The sequence below is a fragment of the Heloderma suspectum genome, chromosome Z, assembly GCF_057233095.1.
Source record: "Heloderma suspectum isolate Gila_16-S chromosome Z, 16-S_ref, whole genome shotgun sequence".
Classification (NCBI taxonomy): domain Eukaryota; kingdom Metazoa; phylum Chordata; class Lepidosauria; order Squamata; family Helodermatidae; genus Heloderma; species Heloderma suspectum.
The window spans coordinates 8,172,258-8,186,611 of NC_139476.1; the positions used below are offsets into that span (position 1 = coordinate 8,172,258).

The following is a 14,354-nucleotide window of genomic DNA, read 5'->3' on the forward strand; positions in this document are numbered from 1 at the left end:
TTCTGGGTCTGTCTGGTGGTAGTGGATTATTCCTGGCTACCAGCCTGGCCCTGTTGATCTGGGTTTTTTTTTCTCACTGAGTTGAGTGGGTACTGTAGTCTGAGAAATGCCTGGTTTAGATCCTTAATCTATGAATCTCTGTCTGTCGAGCCTGTATTGTAGGGTTTGGTTGTAGATAATGGATCATTAATGCATTGCCTTGTGGCAGGCCAGCCATTTCCTCCCAGAACTCTGGGGGAATTCCTGGTCTAGGAAGTTCCACAGATTAACTGCAGGTATGTTGCACCCACCCCTTTTCTCCCCTACCAGTCCTGCTGCTCCAGGATATTTAGCAGTAGGCTGGTATGCAGAAATTAAGCAAGACAAGCTCATCCTGGGATGGAGATAAGTAACAAGAGCAGAATAGGCTATGAGCTTTTTCCCTGACGGACTAGCTTTTTCATTTGCAGAGAATTCTTGGTTTGGGGCAGGGTGTTTTTTTTTTATAAAAAAAACAACAACTGTATCCCCCACCTACAGTCTAAAGAGGTAGAACCCAGATTTCTACCTCCTGAATCTCCTAACCTTCTCTTCTCCACAGAGGTTTTGGGGCTGCTGCTCTTTGATTCAGTAGCCACATCTCTCTAACCCCAGTTGCATCTTGCATGCATTCATCAGTGACTGTCTGCACATGCTCAGAGGGACTCTCCTTTTCACGGTGATAGTAGCTCACGCCATGTCAGGGGGAAAGCACAGGCATAGCAACCAACTTGGGATCTGCCTCTCTCTGATTGCCAGTTTGTAGGGGAGAAGCGATGGACACCAAGCAGAGGTGCTTAACTGCCCCCCCCCCGCCACCATCTTGACTAGTAAACAAATATCAGGATTCCAGCTGGCAAGAGGGGGGCGGGGTGGGGAGCAGCCAGGAGGGGTTGCCAAGCAAAAGCAGCTGGCACAGGAAGGATTAAGCAACTGATACAGACCTGCAACTGACCCTCTCCCTCCAATCACTTTGGAAGTTGGTGGCAATGCTTAACACAGAGGAGAGGCAGGATGTGGTTATGGGGATGCATTGAGCAGGGGGTTGGACTCGATGGCCTTGTAGGCCCCTTCCAACCCTGCTATTCTATGATTCTATGGATGGGGGTGCAGGAAGACTGGAGGGGGGCTAAGGGGATTCTGGAGGTGGTGGGGAGAGAAGGCAGGCAGACAGCTGCAAAAGGAGAAGGTTTTTTAATTGCTAGGAAGATTCTACAGCAGACAAAACCTGCTTGTCTGCTCTGCCCACCCTACATTACATGATAGAAATCCCCCCCCCCCGCAATTGCTATTGGGCTCACACAGACTTTAGGGGCTCACGGTTGTGGGGTTGGCTTCCTTAATCCATAGTAAGTGAGAAAATCCTATCACCCGTTGCTCCATCCTTAGCAATAAGGGACAAGATAATCTGCGTGGAGTTTACTGAGGAATAGATGCTCTCAGAATACCCTTCACATAAAAATGAGACTGAGATCCCCTGGGGCCAGCATCCTGTTGTTAGCCAGATGACCCTAAGCATGGCGTAAAAAAAGCAACATTCACTCTGCCGTGCCCCCAAGCGTTTCATATTCAGAGCTAGACTGCTACCATCCGTGAAGGCTCCACTCAGCTCTTGCAGCTGATGGCTGTGTGCACAGGCTGGCGTGCCATGAATTTGGATGAGGATGTGGGGAAGCATAGATCACTGGCAAGTACATGTTCTGAAGTTCCAGGAACAGAACCCAGACAGTCCAGTTAAAAGGTTCTTCAGTAATGGAGCTGGGAACATCCTCAGTCTGAGACTGCGGAGAACCACATCCAGTTGGAGTAACTTAGGGGGGGGAGTCGTACCTCTTTCAGCCAGAGGGCCAAATTCAAGTCATGAGAAGTTCTTGGGGGCCGCATTTCAGCGGTGGACAAGCAAGGCGGGGTAAACTACCAGCATATTTTAACGTCAACCTCTTACTGCCGGTATCTAAGCCTTAAGAGAGGCAGTCCAGCCTTTTAGAATTGTTGGTGGGGTGGGCTGGGGGACACGCAAAAGCCAGAAAACCACCAAGTATTTGGCAGTTGGGGCAGAGGGGATGTGGCCATCAGGGGACCTCAGGTGGCCAGATATGGCCCATGGGCCTGACGTTCAACACCCCTGGAGTAGATGAAACTGGATTTAATGGACCAATAGTCTGAATTCATGGGCTTCTTCACATGGAGCTTTTATCCTGCTATTGAGATTGCTCACTCATGGAGTTTTGCGGGTCCTTTTCATGGCATTGTCAACCTCCAGGGCACATCCGGAGGTATTTCCTGGCTATTTCATCTCAAAAAGATCCGGAAATAATGAACTATCTATTTAAGTTGGATTGTTACATGATTCAAACAGCCATTAGATGACGCTGTTGCATTGTGCTCAGTGGAACCTCGAAAATTAAAAGCTTCCCCTCTCAGCAATCACATGGTCACTGTCTGGTAAACACGGAAAGGCCCACAATTGGAGGACTGTGGGGGTTTTCTTTAGTGTAAAGGCAGCCCATATGTTCACTTTGTCAAATTCACCCTTCCCCAAACTGGCCCCCACCAGACAACTCCCGTCTAATCCATGTAAGCCCCTGGCATATCTTGTGCCAGTGAGTTCCACAAGTTAATGGTGCATTATATGAAGACGGACGTCTTCAGCTTGCCCTTTAGTCTATCTACTGCCAATTCTAATATTGTCTCTCGAGCCACTTCCTCCACACCAGGCATCATTTTATAAACCTCAGTCACATCTTCCCCACCTTAGTTGCCTGGGGTTTTTTTGTATACTAAAAAGCCCCAGACACCCTGATCTTTCCTTGCACAGAACGTAATTCAGCCTCTTGATCAATTCGCTCATCCTTTTCCATATGCACAGCCCTGGGTGCAGACAACATAGTCTAACGGCAAACAAACACTAATGACTTCTACAGGCCAGACGCCATGGGCTGGGGGTAGGGAAGTCATGATGACGTCTTAGAAGGCAACGCTTCCCACCTAAGCGGCCAGCCAAGGTGCTTGCAAAGGCAAAGCTGACCCATAGCACAGTCCCAAATCCTGCCTCTTTTGGATCTCTTTCTTTGGTGATGTGGCATCCAGGGGGCAAGTCCCAGGCACTCTCGAAATGTCCCCCGAGAGACACCGTAAAGGGACTTCTGCAGTATTCTTCATTACGGAGACGACAACCCATTTTCTACCCAGGACATCTGCAAATGGCTCTGCTCCAGTGCATCTCCTCCTCTTCCTCCTTCCCCAGGAGCGCTTGGGAGTTCAGCTCTGCAAGATTTCTGCAGCGGCCCGTGCTGGCCCTTGCGGAATTTTGCTCGGCGGTTTTTGAACCACACCTGTGGCAGGTTGGGGTGGTGGAGGACACAAGATGCATGGATTAGACTGATGACAGGCTCAGGGGGAAAAAGACATGGTATGGCCCTCTTCAGGACTGTACGGCTTTTGAAAGCAGGCAGGGAAATTGCATGCTTTAATGCTCAAAATAGCACTCAAACTAATGCAAGAAATGTTCTACCCCACTAGGGCTTGAACTTGGCACCAAAGTTCAGCCCCCGCCCCCCATCAACTCCCACCCCACCCTGCCAAGCCCCATGACTTTGTGCATATGCACAAAAGGGTCCTTTCCCCCATCCCTGATCACACCCAGAAAGACTCCTTTCGCCATAGAAGTGCCTACCAATTTGCTAATCTTTCCCACCCTGCTTTTGTGACCAACCTATTTAACATCAGCACACCCATGCCAGTCTCCCTTAACTCCTAATCAGTGTAGGATAGGTGGGACAACCCTGTGACTTTGTGCCATTTAGGTTCACAGGTGAGAAAAATCCTGTCCCAAGGTGACCAATCTCACTTGTCCTGCATTAGGGAGGAGCAAACCCATCAGTTTCACTTTTTCCTGCATTTGAACGTTCAAAATATCAAGTTCTTCCCATCCCAAGGATGGAGACATTTGCAAATGTTTGAATTATTATCAAAACCGAACCGAAACAGAATTCTCACCCATCTGTACCAGCCAAATTCAATAGATATAGCTATTCCAGAGGAGAAGGCCGTGTTGTGCCTCCCTATATACCTGTTAAAGTTGAGAAGCCTGTCAGAAAAAGAGGTGGCCACCCTAATTCAGCACTAATGGGGATTGAAACCCAGACCTTTAAAAGCAAAGCACTCAAACACTGGACTTGGATGGAGAAATCTGTAGGTTTAGGTTTCTCCCACATTCGATTTGTTTAAATCTCAACTTCTTTTTGTTCCAAATATGGAGGATTTTGTGTATTTTGGCAAATTCTTATCAAAACCGAACTGAAATGAATTCCCAGTCATCCCACAGGGCAAGGGAAGGATGGGCACCCACAAGATTTGAGGAGGGGCCTGTACTATGCAGAATGGAGGTGTATATAGTCCCCCGTGCTCTGCCCACACACCCTCCAGTGCACAGATGCTGTGTGCATCTCTCTGTCCCACTTCCCTTGGGAGCAGTGGAGGGGAGAAGGGCGCCAGAACAACATTATCTCACATAAGCAATGACCACATTTTGACCATTCTGCTCATCTATTGTCCTGGAATTTTTGCACTGTCCTGTTCTCCAGTCCCCCTAAATTCTGGATTAACTTCGGGGAACTTCTAAAACTGGTGCACATGAAGTTTGCCGCAGTTTTTAATTTGCATCTATTATTTTAACATTTGCATCTATTTTTTTTAACATTTGCATCTATTATTTTAACATGGTGTTTTTATTCTTTTATCCTATCTGCTGTTCACTGCTCCAAAATCTTTGGATGTGGAGCGGTATACAAATATTGTGAATAAAAATAAATAGATAGATTGATAGATTGATAGACAGACAGACAGACAGACAGACAGACAACTGCCCATCAAATTTGTAAACATTGCTATTAAACATTCTTTAGCATAAAAAAGTAGAAAACTGGCATGGCCAGTTGTTTTATACTCCCTTCCTCCCTCCACTGGTTCAGGAAGAAGTATTGCAGAGTGAAGGAAAAGCAAGAATAGGAGTGCCTTTGGCAAGTGTACAATATGAGGGTGCTTAGCACATCCTTGCTGGGAGCGACAGGGTCTTACAAATTTTACAGGAATGCCCCTATTATAAACTGAAAGGTTGGAAGGTATGACGCTAGCTCTCTGTCTGAGGGGAGTTTTTGTAAGGGGAAGTCAAGCAATTCCCCCATCTCCACTTGGACAGAGGTGCATTTCTGCCGTTATGCTGTGGGCCTGGTGCTCAAACAGGGGGAAAGGTTAGGGTATGGGGTAAAGAAATCTATAAAATAAATCCTGGCTGGATCTGTCCTTAACAACTGGGTCGTGCTCTTCATTGCTAGGGATAGGTTAGGATTTCATTCAGTCTGGTTTTGATAAGAATTTACCGAAGTTCTCAAAGTTCCCCACATCTGGAACAAAAAGAACTTGAGATTTAAAAAAACAAACAAAAATGAATGTGGGAGAAACCAGAACTAACAGGTAGTGTACATCTATCCAGGCACAGGGCTTTGAGTGCTTTGCTTTTGAAAGTCTGGGTTTGAGTACCTGTGTATTCAACCTCATTAGTGCAAAGTTCTTCATGTTCAGGAGAGAAAGAATTTGAGCTTTAAGAAATCAGAATGGAGGAGAAAGCAAAAATTGGCAGATTTGCCCATCCATATCATAGCTGCCCAGCCATTCAAAGAACAGCCAATGAAGGGGGGTGGACTCCATGGTCTTATAGGCCCCTTCCAACCCTACTATTCTACTATTCTATGAAGCTCCTACCAACATTACTGAGGCTACAATTCTACACATGCTTAGCCAGGAGCAGGGGCATCCCATCAAATTCAGCAGGGATTTACTTCCAAGCAAACACACACTGGATCAGGGTGTACACCAGCCTTCCCCAACCTGGTGCCCTCCAAAAGTTTTGGATTACAACCCCCAGCAGTCCTGACCATTGTTAACACTGGTTGGGGCTGATGGGAGTTGAAGTTCAAAACATCAGGAGTACACCAGACTGGAGAAGACCCGTCTAAAGCAAGATGCACAAGAACAGGATAAAGAAAGAAGATACGTTGGGCTTTTCTTTTGATTTATTAAGAGTTGCTGCATTATTTGCTTCTATTGTAAGCTGCTTTGTAAAATATTGGAAAAACCCTTTATGAAAATGAGCGCCGTCTGGAGTTTCCAGTACTCATTTGTAACAGAAACATGTTTTGCTGGCCTTCTTTATTTGTAAGCCATTTTGAGCCTCTGTAATAAAAGCAAGTGATAACAGGGGTATAAAATTATGAATGGGGTGAAAGGCGAGGGAGGAGATGGGTGAGATCAGACCTGGCTTTGCTCCCTGTTCCCCTACCCCCATTCAGGGAAGCCGAGGGAGGAACAAAGCCAACGGATCTGACAATCAGTTCCCTGCCCCCTCTCCCTTCTCAGAAGGGGGGGGGTTTGGGGGAGGAGCCTCACCTGAGGCCTCTGCAGGCCAGCTGGTGACCCAAAGGTTCCCCATCCCTGTTCTAAATGAATAAAATTAATGAATGCTACACTCCAACTTTAGAATCAGACTAAAGAGGGAAGACCCACAGATCAGTTAGATATGAGCTCACTCATATTCCTCATGAATATGCAGTGGAGGTGAAGAATAGATTTAAGGGACTAGATTTAGTAGATAGCGTCCCGGAAGAACTATGGACAGAAGTTCGCAACATTGTTCAGGAGGCGGCAACAAAAAACGTCCCAAAGAAAAAGAAAACCAAGAAGGCAAGATGGCTGTCTGCTGAGACACTGGAAGTAGCCCAAGAACGAAGGAAAGCAAAAGGCAACAGTGATAGGGGGAGATGTGCTGAATTAAATGCAAAATTCCAGAGGTTAGCCAGAAGAGATAAGGAATTATTTTAAACAAGCAATGCGCGGAAGTGGAAGAAGATAATAGAATAGGAAGGACAAGAGACCTCTTCCAGAAAATTAGAAACATCGGAGGTAAATTCCAGGCAAAAATGGGTATGATCAAAAACAAAGATGGCAAGGACCTAACAGAAGCAGAAGAGATCAAGAAAAGGTGGCAAGAATATATGGAAGATCTGTATAGGAAGGATAATGATATCGGGGATAGATTTGACGGTGTGGTCAGTGAGCTAGAGCCAGACATCCTGAAGAGTGAGGTTGAATGGGCCTTAAGAAGCATTGCTAATAACAAGGCAGCAGGAGACGACGGTATCCCAGCTGAACTGTTTAAAATCTTGCAAGATGATGCTGTCAAGGTGATGCATGCCATATGCCAGCAAATTTGGAAAACACAAGAATGGCCATCAGATTGGAAAAAAATCAACCTATATCCCCATACCAAAAAATGGAAGCACCAAAGGATGCTCAAACTATTGAACAGTGGCACTTATTTCACATGCCAGTAAGGTAATGCTCAAGATCTTGCAAGGTAGACTCCAGCAATTCATGGAATGAGAATTGCCAGATGTACAAGCTGGGTTTAGAAAAGGCAGAGGAACTAGAGACCAAATTGCCAATATCCGCTGGATAATGGAGAAAGCCAGGGAGTTTCAGAAAAACATCTATTTCTGTTTTATTGACTATTCTAAAGCCTTTGACTGTGTGGATCATAACAAATAATTGTAGCAAGTTCTTGGTGGGATGGGGATACCAAGTCATCTTGTCTGCCTCCTGAGGAATCTGTATAACAACCAAGTAGCAACGGTAACAACAGACCACGGAACAACGGACTGGTTTAAGATTGGGAAAGGAGTACGGCAGGGCTGTATACTCTCACCCTACCTATTCAACCTGTACGCAGAACACATTATGTGACGTGCTGGGCTTGATGAAGCTAAGGCTGGAGTTAAAATTGCTGGAAGAAACATTAACAATCTCAGATATGCAGATGATACCACTTCGATGGCTGAAAGCGAGGAGGAGCTGAGGAACCTCATGACGAAGGTGACAGAAGAAAGTGCAAAAGCTGGGTTGCAGTTAAACCTAAAAAACCAAGATTATGGCAACCAGCTTGATTGATAACTGGCAATTTGGCAAATCGAGGGAGAAAACGTGGAGGCAGTGACAGACATTGTCTTTCTAGGCGCAAAGATTACTGCAGGCGCTGACTGCAGCCAGGAAATCAGAAGACGTTTACTTCTTGGGAGGACAGCAATGACAAATCTGGATAAAATAGTGAAGAGCAGAGACATCACGCTGACAACAAAGGTCCGCATAGTGAAAGCAGTGGTATTCCCCGTAGTAGTGGGGCCACGGTGGCTTAGTGGTTAAGACACTGAACTGCAGACTGGAAGGTCGGCAGGACAGCAGTTCGAGACCCGAGTGCTGCGTGACGGAGTGAGCTCCCATCTTCAGTCCCAGCTCCTGCCAACCTAGCAGTTCGAAAGCAAGAAATTGCAAGTAGATAAATAGGTACCGCTTCGGCGGGAAAGGTAACCGCATTCCGTGCACCTCGGTGTTCAGTCATGCCGGCCACGTGGCCACGGAAGCGTCTTCGGACAGCGCTGGCTCTTCGGCTTAGAAATGGAGATGAGCACCACACCCTAGAGTCGGACACGACTGGTTGGGGACACCTTTACCTTTTTTATTCCCCGTAGTAACTTATGGCTGCGAGAGCTGGACTGTAAGGAAGGCTGAGCGAAGGAAGATAGATGCTTTTGAACTGTGGTGCTGGAGGAAAATACTGAGAGTGCCTTGGACTGCAAGAAGATCAAACCAGTCCAAACTCCAGGAAATAAAGCCAGACTGCTCGCTTGAGAGAATGATATGAAAGGCAAAACTGAAGTACTTTGGCCACATCATGAGAAGACAGGATAGCCTGGAGAAGATGCTGATGCTAGGGAAAGTGGAAGGCAAAAGGAAGAGGACCGACCAAGGGCAAGGTGGATGGATGATATTCTGGAGGTGATGGACTCGGCCTTGGGGGAGCTGGGGGTGGCGACGGCCAACAGGAAGCTCTGGTGTGGGCTGGTCCGTGAAGTCACGAAGAGTCGGAAGCGACTGACCGAATAAACAACAACACACTCCAACTCATCAATGGCTCCTCATCAAACTGGAGGAAGACGACAGGACTCTGTTCTAGGCCCAGTCCTCCCCAACATTTTAATCTATGCCATATATGAAGAATGTTTATAAAATATCCAGATGACACAAAACCAAGTGGCACTTCTGTTTGTTTCTCAGTGACCCTGTTTTGGCTACAGTGCTGGTGGCACTTACCACTGGAGTTCACTGTTAGAGGGAACTATTTGTTCAGTATTCCGTCGATCCCTGAAACTCTCGGTAATACTTCTTGCATCTGATGCAATCCATGAAAGCTTATGCCAGAATAAATTTGTTTGTCTTTAAAGTGCCAAAAGACTCTTGGCTGTATTTGAAAAAGCTGTGACGGCCGCCATTTGTGGCCGCAGCAGCCCGGCAGCGGCCAGAGCCGCTGCTGCCGCCGCCACTGTCAGAGCCGGAGCTGGAGCCACAGCCAGGTAGGCTCCGTTTCGCAGGGCTTTCGCGGGGTGGTGGGGCGGGGGGCTCCGTTCTGCCACGGATTCCGGGGGGCCGAATTCACTGGAATTCAGCCCCCCTGGGATCCGTGGCGGAATTCTCTAACATCCCTACTGCAATTTCATTCTGCCCTGGAGGTAGTTTTGACCAATGTTGAGCTGCACAGTAGTATTGAAGTGAGCATACTAGACCCCTCCACCACCTCTCGGAAAGTGGGACAAGGCGGTGTTTTTTTAGAGCTGAGCTGAAATGTTTCAGAAGAGTTCCCTATATACATGTGGGCGTGCATGTGTGTGTATGTATGTATGTGTGTGTGTGTGTGTATGTGTTTGTTTGTGTGTGTGTATGTGTATATGTGTATGCAGGTATGTATATGTAGGTATCTATATGTACGTGTGTATGTATGTGTGATGTGTGTGTGTATGTGTGTATATGCACGTGTGTGTGTGTGTGTATGTGTGTGTTTGTTTCTATGTGTATGTGTGTATGTATGTATGTGGCAGCAGCCATTCTGCCGTTGTCCCCCCCCCCCGAAAAATGCTGGGTCTGGGGCATTGTGGAGAATGCAAAATGGAAGCCAACCTGCCAACATGATTGCTGCCACCAAAAGAACAACAAAAACCTATGGTGGGGGGCGGGGGCGGGGAGCCACTCCGAATGGTGAGCCCCAGCCTCGAGAAACTGTAGGAGAATTTATCCACCCTCATCCCCCACCCCCAGAGAAATTCAGTGAAACGGTCTCCCCAACTTCTCTGCCCGCAAATTGGGTGGAGAATTCTGAGAGGCTGTTTGCGCACAGCACCTCTGCAAGGGAACTGGGGGTTACCGAGATTACCTGCACCCGCGCTTCAGGGAGATTGACAAATACAGCCAGGCGCTCCCTGGTGCCCACGTCGGGGTAAGGGGTCCTCTCGAAAGCGCTCTCCAGCACCTTCAGCTGCTGCTCAGTGAAGGAGGTCCGGGTCCTCCGCCATTTCTGATGGAGTCCACAGCGCAGATCCAGCAAGACTTCTGTATGTTGTGGGTTTGCGGGAGGGAGGGGGAAGCCAAGAAAGACAGGACTGAACCTCCCTGACAGAGCAGAAGAGCTAATCTGACATCCGTAAAAGCTCAGTGGAACACCCTCAATTGCCATTTGTACAGCTCCCCGTTCTACGCCACAATCCTTTGCAAACCAAAATGGCGGCAGCAGAGGGGCAGACACAGTTATTTATTTTAGGATTGGCTCCAGGTTTAAGGAGCCTTTAGCAAAGTGCCAATGAATCAGCCCCTCCTACCTCACTGGACCCAGTGGTGGGCTTACCTGGGGACAGCAGTGGGTAGCAATAGCACTCTGATGGACTCACCATTTTAAGTTCCCACAATACTAATAAAATAATACTAATAAAATAAATAAATAATAAATAATACTAATAATACTAATACTAATAATACTAATACTAATAACCCTAATACTAAATAATACTAATAAAATAAATAATTCAGTGAAATGATCTTCCCAACTGGTTGGGGTTGGACTCACTGGTCTTATAGGGCCCTTCCAAGCCTACTATTCTATGATTCTAAGTACCCATGGACTATACTCTGGGAATGGAATGCTGGACTTTGGTCTGATCCTGCATGGCTCTTCTTACGTTCCAGCATTCTGTTCCCACAGTAGGCAACCTGATGTCTCTGGGAAGACCATAAGCAAGACATAAGGGCAGTAACGCCTTCCCATTCATGTTCTCCTGCAATGGGACTGGGGGACATACCATCACTGATACTAGTAGTGTAATCTGTAGCTCTCCTGAACCATTGGCTGGAGCTAAAGGCTCCACAGACTACATCCAACCCATGGGCCAACATTTCTCTTGGTGTAGAATCATAGAATCATAGAAAAGTAGGGTTGGAAGTGGCCTATAAGACCATTGAGTCCAACCCCCTGTTCAATGCAGGAAGCCTCATCTTGAATGCCTCCAGTTGGGAGAGCCCACCGCCTCCCTAGGTAATGGGTCCCATTGTTGTATTGCTCTAATAGTAAGCACGTTTTTCCTGATGTTCAACTGAAATCAGGCTTCCTGTCACTTGAGCCCATTATTCCATGTTCTGCACTCTGGGAGGATCGAGAAGAGATCCCAGCCTTCTTCTCTGCAACAACCTTTCAAGGACTTGAAGAGTGCTATCATATCTCCCCTCAGCCTTCTCTCCTCAAGGCTAAACATGCCCAGTTCGTTCAGTCTCTCCTCATAGGGCTTTGTTTCCAGTCCCCTGATCATCTTTGTTGCCTTCCTCTGAACCCTCCCCAGTTTGTCTGCATCCTTCTTAAAGTATGGTGCCCAGAACTGGACACAGTACTCCAGATGAGGCCTAACCAGTGCTGAGTAGAGGGGAACTCGTACTTCCCGGGATTTGGAAGCGATGCTTCTATTAATGCAGGCCAAAATAGCATTTGCCTTTTTGCAGTGACATGTAAAAGAACTACTGTTGAAATTCCAACGTCTGACTTCTCACATATACTACTTCTGCTTGAAGTGATTGTTTAATTTGCACAAAGTAAAAAAACAAACAAAAAACAACAACTCTGGAGGCTCTTACTATTTGATGTGGCTGTCTTTCATTTGCTCCTCCCACCAGCATTCGACTGGCCTGCTGCCCTTACTAAGCGTCAGAGCTGGGGGGAGGTGGGGAAGTTGAGCATTTGTTTATACCATCTCAGTTAAATTCAAAAAAATTACATTACATTTGAAAATCCAAGTGCAAGGTGTAGACATTTAGAATTCAGGATATGAACATTTGGCCTTCTTTGGGATATATGCCCTGCCCTGTTTTGTGTTCAGCAAGCAATACTATCCTGGAGAAGGGCGGAGAAGAAGTACCAGGGGCTTATATTTCTGCCTAGTTGTCTGAAGCTGTTTGCTAAGTAAATACTTCACTACAATAAGTCGGTTCTCTGCTTAGGGCACTGCAGAGGCATCTCTACACCAGCCTAAAATCCTGCATTTAAAACGGGCTTTCTGCTTCCATTTTAAATGCAGGATCACAACGACTCCCTTTACATGTGCTTCCTTTCCCCCCACCCCCTTCCCCTCCTCCTCCCCTTATCAGAGTCTTCCACTCTCTTTCATGGATCTCGCTCCTCTTCTTGTCTCTTTTCCTCTTGTCATGGAGAGAACTCAAGCAGAACACAGTGGGGTAATTTGACAGCTCATGATCTGCGATCTATTTAAAAACGGAACAAAGGGCGTTCAGTGCAGGAGACGCCCTGGAGAGTCACGGCGTCATGTAAAGAGCCCGCAAACCTCCGTGAAGGAGCCGTCTCAATCGCAGGACAAAAGCTCCATGTGAAGAAAGCCCAAGTTGCACAGGGTGGTCTGTGGGTGACACTATGGCTTGTTCATCCATTCTCTGATACTGTGATATTATCCTTCTACTCATCAACACACAGATGTATTCCTGGTTGCCACTGCAAATTCCTTCTCCACAAAATGGGGTGGGGGGACTGTTGCGCACAGAGGAGCATACTCTGTGCATGGAGAAGGCTCTCAATCACATGATGGGGGGAATGTCAAAGCCAGGGCCATCCATTCTGTGCCACGTGCAATTGAGTTTATGGCCTGCTGGAGCCCTGGGCTGGTGTTAGAAGATGGACTTCACATCCCAGGCTCTGAGCAAGAGACACACAAATGCTTTGGACTGCCTGTGCCCCGTTTCAGCTGTTTAATTGTTGTGGATGTACCTGGACAACATTGATGTGGGTAAACAGGTGAGTCCCAGGTGCCTTTCGATAGACATAATAACCCACCACAGCACAAATTCAGCCTTCTCCAACCAGGTGCCATCCAAACGTGTTGGATAACAACTGCCATTATCCCCACCCGCTCATGCCTGACTTGTGGGCTTCCCCCTGGGGCAGCTGGTTGGCTACTCTGGGAACAGAACAGATTGCTACACCAGGGAGGCCTTTCATCCAATCCAGCAGCACCCTTCTTACGTTCCTAACACAGCAAGTCGGCCTTAGGGTTGTAGTCTGGCACATTGGGAGGGCACCAGGTTGGGTATGGCTGGCCTCAGTGGAAGGTGACACACACACACAGAGACACATCCCAAAACACGATTCCTGTTACCTGCCAAATGATCTGTTGTGGGGACATTGCAGAAAGGTGAGGCTTGGGTTGTGGATGCCGACAGGAAGGGATAGCACTCAGGCACCTGTTGAGTGGGCTGCAAGGTGTACAGCAGTGACGGAGAGGAAAGCAGTGGATAAACAACATGGCCCCTGATGTGGTACATGGTGCCCTAGAAGAGGGGGAAAGATACACAAGCAAAATATATGTAAGCAAAGCCACCTGCCAGTCCCCCAAACCAGCTTAAAATCGAACAAACCTGCCCTGTTTTGTGTCTTCCAATCATATAATTTGGAGATAAAAAAATATCGAGACTGATTTTGAAACAACAGCAGGCTTCAGAAATCAGTTTATGATGTATAAATCATCATCAGTTTATGATTTATTAATTAGTTTGTGGTGCTTATCTGACATCACAAAGGTCGAAAATAAGAAGAACCTCATTCGTTATGCCCAAGTGTAGCCCTCTAAAGCAGGAGTGGAGAACCTCAGGTGCAGGGGCCTAACCCAACTCTCTGGGGTTCCTCATCAGCCATGCCCTCTTCCCCTGGCACCACCCCCTCTCCCCATTCTCAAGGGTTGAAATGCCTCCCCTAAGGCTGAGGTATTGGCAGGAAGCACTTGATGCTAAAATAGGCTGGGTTTGTTTGTGTGTCTGTTTGCATTTTTTTACCCCAATGTGTTTGCCTTTGGCCCTACCCAGCGTTGGATTGTGGTTCCCAAGAGTTTCTCCAGAATGGAATTGGG

The 14,354-nt window shown here is 47.1% G+C and overlaps 1 pseudogene; it reads right to left on the bottom strand.

Moving 5' to 3' along the window:
* Positions 1-3,006: 3,006 nt before the first annotated feature.
* LOC146333609 (diencephalon/mesencephalon homeobox protein 1-B-like) lies at positions 3,007-13,836 on the bottom strand (annotated as a pseudogene).
* Between the last annotated feature and the right edge of the window lie 518 nt (positions 13,837-14,354).